The sequence below is a fragment of the Octopus bimaculoides genome, chromosome 16, assembly GCF_046866305.1.
Source record: "Octopus bimaculoides isolate indiv1 chromosome 16, ASM4686630v1, whole genome shotgun sequence".
Classification (NCBI taxonomy): Eukaryota; Metazoa; Mollusca; class Cephalopoda; order Octopoda; family Octopodidae; genus Octopus; species Octopus bimaculoides.
In genome coordinates, this window is record NC_142943.1 from 1,217,105 (window position 1) to 1,223,104 (window position 6,000).

Genomic DNA, 6,000 nt, shown 5'->3' on the forward strand with positions numbered 1-6,000 from the left:
AGAAATTAAGAATGAATTTTAAAATATTAAATTCAAATGTATCAGGAAATATCTGATGTTTATTAGCCAAAAATGTGACCGACATGCATGTTTCAGTGTTATTGGACTTCATCATTGAAACAGGTCAGTCATATGCAGCTTAAACTTGCAATTTCACCATTCCCAAGAGAACTTCAGCTACGAAAATATATTATTGTGTGATAGCTGTGAAATATTCCAGCATTGTCTGTTGAATATTGATAATTGATAAAGCATTTGTTTATTCACTTAATGTCATGTCATTGGTGACTTCAAACAGACATTTAAAGTGATGGTCAAATATGAGTTGGTTGCAGTGTGAGTGGACACTTCAAAGGTTGCTTCATTTTTACCTCCGTTCACATGATATATATTCTTTAAGCTAGCTTTTTGGTTCTTCTAAAGGGAAGTGTTTATTCTAACTTTTTTTTTCAATGGTACTGTGCCAATGTTGATAAGAAATACAGAAATCATAAAATTTCAGATCACACACTAATATTGAATTGGCACAATTTACCAATAATACAACTTTGATTTACCAGCCAAAACCGTTTTTGGCTGGGAAGCTATGTCGGCTGGGGGTGTGCAGGGGTTGTGCTGATGCAAGAGAAGAAGTAGAAGAACAGATATTCCTGTAAAAGGCCAGCCATTTCTCAGAAGTGTTCTGTCAATTTTCCTTCCTAACATAGCAAATCTCTTTCAATCGCATCCAATAATCCTCCTCTCATTACACACAAGCTGAAGTTCCAGGCCAAACTGCAGATTCCAATGCCATACTTGAGATTTAGTCTTCATTAAACCAAAGTAGTTTTATTTCTCCTTCCAGTCTCTCTCGAACAAGGCAGTATTTGATGTTATAGATCAATAAATTTATCATTTATCACTCACAGATTTTCCTATCGCTACAAATCAATTCGACTCTTGTAAGGATTCTTCTCCATATTCCAACATCAATATGTTCTATTTAACCATTGTAGATATCATTTACATTGAGACCATGCAGACAAAGGTCTGCTGGAATTATTCATTTCATATGATAACGCAATAGATACAGCAATTCCAGTCGACAATGGAATGGTTGCTACCAATTTAAGTATTGGTGGAATACGTTAATAAGTTATAGTTTTACTATCACAGTCAATATGTTATGGCTTTACAGATTAACAAGTTAATCTTTGATTAAACAGAAGTCTTGCTTTGAATGCATCACGATTTTGCTTTGAAATTCTTACAAATTCAACCCACCTACTCAACATGTAGGTTAAGGAGTTTGCTTTGCAACCGTGGTGTTCCTAGGTTCGATTTACTCTGAAAACTTTCATTAAGTATCTCCATCTCAAAACAGAAAGAACTGTACCTTCTGGGAACCGAAATTGTGTTTGTGCTTCTCTGATTTCATGCATAGTAAAGGAAAATAATTTTCGAAAGAGGCACTGCCTCAGTCCGCCAATAGATAAGGAACAATGGACAAATACAGGGGTCAAGGGGTCAATATAGATAATTCATTTAATCTTAGGAGAAGCACAGATTTATAGATTGCAAATTTCCCTGGAACTAAGATTAGAATTTTATATGGATAAGTACTTGCTTAACATCTAGTTACTAGATGTGTCATCTGTACACATGCACACACACACATCATCATCATTGTTTAACATCCATCTTCCATAGTTGATAGGAGCTGGCCAGGTAGAAATACTACCCTAGGCAACCGTGTCTGTTTTGGCAGGGGATTTTATGGCTGGATGCCCTTTCTACACCAATCACGTTACAGTATAGACTGGGTGCTTTTAACTTGGCACCAGCACTGGCAGGGTTACCACATAACTCATAAGACAAGGAATTATGAGAGGGGGCAGTGAGTTTGAGGAGGGGAACGTGTGTCAGAAGATGAAAGGGTTGAGTGTGACAAAGAGACAGAAACAGGGGTCTTGCCACAATAGAGGGGGCATTAGAAGTTAGAAGAGGTGCTCCAGTATCAGATGATGAAAGGTTAAAGTGCAACAGAGAAACAGAGAGGCAGAAATAGGTGTCTTGCTATAGAGGAGGTACATGGTTACCCAGTGAGAGAGAGAGAGCTAATTGTACTCCTGCTCTGTGTGTAGAAGTTTCCTCTCTCTGTATCCATATTTTTGAGTGTGTGCACCTGTCAGCTTACCATATAAGTGTATGTATGTATTTATGAGCATGTGCATGTGTGTATGTATGAGAATGCAGATATAATTATGCATATGTGTTCATGTGAATGCATGTCTTCAGCAAGACATCTGCTCCTCTCCCTCTATCATAGTTCCTTTCTCTCGCTTATGCCCAAGTCAGTTGAGGGCTCTTACCTTGTGGGTGCTTGGTGAACTCATTGATGCTTGTACCTCATAAAAAGCACACGGTCCATTCTGTTAAATGGTCGGCATTAGGAAGGGCATCCAGCTGTAGAAACTTATGCCAGCATGGAAAAAGGGACATTAAAAGATGATGATGATGATGATGACAACGGCAAGGATATATACATGTGCATATATATGTAAAACTAACACGTTGTTGCTAAAGCACAAAATATGTACCTGAGTGGAGTTCTATCACGTAGATAGTAATTCAAAGGAGTGAAAACTTTCCCTCAACCTTTGATACTTGTGGTGCTACCTTAAACAAGATCGATTCTCTGTTGCTAATACATTGCAAGTTAGAAGGAAGCCCTACTCTCAATTTTCAGTTAAGTGAGTAGAATTAAGAAGATCATCCAACCGTAAACCATTCAATCTCTGGCAATCCACAGAATTGTCTATTATTTGCAGAGACATCCAACTCAAGTAGAAATATTAATGTTTAAATGTGGAAATAAAAACACAAGTTTTACAAATGCGATTATCGCTGAGTCTTTCCTAATTTCCTCTTCAAAACTAAACATTCGAAAATCTCTGGAATCTTGTCAAAAACAAAGATGTAGTAGTGACACATTCTAATACCACTTTTGACATCTGGTTCGATCAAGCTTCCCAGAAAATCCTGAATATTTTCTTTCTCTTTTACTTCACACACAAACTTGCTTTCACAAATACACGAACATACACAAAAACTGTAAGCACATACACACACACAATGCACATACACACACATGTATCTGCTCGTCTTTCATTCTTTGTAATTATCTCTTTATCTATCTTAGCTCTTTCTTCCATTTTCCTGTCTTTCACACAGTCTCTCCCCCTCTTTTTTCCCCACTTGCTCTCTCTCTCTCTCTCTCTCTCTCTCTCCATAAGCACGCACGCACACACTTCTCTACAACACAACCACAACAAAATATTTTCCACGCTCACAAGTTTAGTTCATTGCATGTGTGCATGCGTGTGTGTGTATGTGCATGTGAGTGTATGTATGCGAGCATTTATGTGTGTGTGTTTATAAGCAATTGTGCATGAGAGAATGTGTGTGTGAGAGTTTGTGCATGTGTGTGTGTGTATGCGAGACTATGTATGGATACTAAATGATGATGATGATGATGATGATGATACAAAGCAAATTTTAAAAGCTTAATAATGCAGTTTTAAGAAAAGATTTTTTTAAATTATATATTGTTTTTTTAGTTGAGAATTTCTGACCTCTGTGGCTACTTTTCAAACATTATTGCAGAAGAAGAAAAGAAAATCATGAATAACCCAAAAACTGCTTTTGGTGAAGACAAAATTGAAAAATGTTTGAATGAAAATAGCATTTTAGATTATACACATTACATATATTACTGGCCAATTAGCCAGGTGGCATTCTTTGTGGCTGGGTCAGAGAATCATATAAAAGCAACCAAAGTTGTTTTTCTGTTGCACCACCAACGAAACAACAACCTCTAAAGAACTGATCTCCATTTCCAAATTCCTGTTCCTCAGCTAACAGCCATCTCTCCATCAATCTCCTATCTATAGAACTCATTCAGCTTCTAGAAATGATGTTATTTAATTCCCCAACACTTCACTTTGTATCCCTTCAGGTGTCCTCCTCCCTCACCTGCTCCTATTTTCCTCATTTTTGGCCATGCCCCACAGAATCATTTCTAAAATCCTGATGCCCCCCTTGTGATATTCAATTTTTGTTATTCAAAATTTCGTTAATGTTTACAATATTCACCTGGAAACTTATTAAAAGGAAAATAGTGCAACGGATGTAAAAAGAAATGTGTAGGAAACGAATATGAAAAAAATGCGCGGAAAGCAACGGAGGTGGGGGGGACTTCGGAAGATTCACAAGAACCGAGTTTTCCCCTCATAACTTTTAGGAAAATGTTTTTGTCTTATGAAATTTTATATAAATACCTTTCAACCGGCATAGATTACGATTATAAAGAAATTTGTAGGAAAATCTTTTCCGAGGGGTGAGGAGAGGGCTTCAGAAAATTCACAAGATCCGAGTTTTTCGCCCATAACTTGGTGATAGTTTATCGTAGATAACGAGTATAAATCGAAATTTTAAATATTCTTCTGAATATTGATAAACTTTTTTTTTACTTGCACGACTCGTTTTATGTATTTTTGAATCGGTAAAACTACAGATTTCTGCGCTCCGGACTTTGGACGATCATAACTTTCGGAAAAAATGGATATTTTTAATGAAATTGTCAATCCGTCGATTCCTACCACACACACACATATTTGTAATTAAAAAAGTCCAAACGGGGAATTATTCCATTCAATATCATGTTTATTATAGAGATTATTATGCAACTAATTATGCTTTACACTTCTATGTTTAACTGTGCGTGTTTATTCCTTATTTTGGTTTCTGGTGTCTTCCGCCTTTCTATTAGAAACGTTTACCTGGGAATTTATTTAAGGTGTAAAAAAATCGTATGCAACAGACAAGTCGTCTTAATAACCTATTTCTGTGTACCAGACCTTTAGCTGTTATTTCTAGCACAACAAGTTTCCTGGTGAGGATTTCATTTGCCTTCGTTGCTTGTATGTTGCTTCAGTGGAAATCTACGGACGCACAAAACTGAGAAAATGAAACAAATATGGACGACTTGTTCTGAAACACCTGTGAGTGGGGAACAGTTCTCAAAAATAGCCCTCAATTGTTTTCCCCCAAAATTCCTATGTTCTCGGAATCTACATAGTCCAAGGTATATTTGTAGAGAATTTCATTAAAAAATATCCATTTTTTTCAGAGTTAAGACGAACTGAATTGGACCCCGGTAAATGTTTCGAAATTCCCCACTAAGACCCCACCAAAACCACTTTCCCAAAAATTTTGTATCTTCGGAATCTTCATGATATAACACATTCGTAGACAATTTTTCTTACCTTTTTGCTGAATTCACAAACTGACCGGTGATAATAAAACGACCTGTTTATTTTCATCTCTGTTCATATATATTATATATACGTGTGTGTCGTCTGTTACCGGTACCATTAATCTCTCTCTTTCTCTCTCTCTCTCTCTATCTTCTCTCCTCTCTCTCTTTCACCCACTTTCTCTTCCTTCACTGACGCTACCCCTCTCACTTCCACTCATTCCACACCATTCCATTCCTTCCTCCATCACCCCCGTTTATTGCCATACTCTACAGAACCACATTGTTCTTGTGCACCGAGATCTTTTGTCGCCAGAGATAAAAGAGTCGTAGACACACCTGCACACATAAGTCTGTCTCCAGTTTATTTCTCCATAAGGAATTAAGATGGCATTGCTTTCTGTACGGACCAGTTCTGTACTACACAAACGCATGCACGCACGTGCGTTCGTAATTACCTACAAAGAAATAATCTTTTCCCTCTTTAGTGACATCAGATCTTATGAATATGATGTCTCTGAAGTGTCCAGAATTTGATAAAATTGTCCACAGAAGGAATGTAAAGAATTTTTTTTGTTTTTAATAAACTCATTCTCGAATTGCCCCCTTTCTCTCTATTGGTATACTAAACATTGCGTACGAAAGGTAACCTTATGCATGCCTCACCAAAATATTATCATGCCCCACGTTGGGAATCACGGGGT

The 6,000-nt window shown here is 37.1% G+C and overlaps 1 long non-coding RNA gene across 1 annotated transcript in view; it reads right to left on the minus strand.

Moving 5' to 3' along the window:
* The window catches only part of LOC128249704 (uncharacterized), a 171,316-nt gene extending 165,792 nt beyond the window's left edge, over positions 1 to 5,524 (minus strand). The window contains exon 1 of the long non-coding RNA XR_008265825.2: positions 5,307 to 5,524. This is a non-coding gene — a long non-coding RNA (uncharacterized LOC128249704). The remainder of the gene's footprint in view (positions 1 to 5,306) is intronic.
* Positions 5,525 to 6,000: the final 476 nt, after the last annotated feature.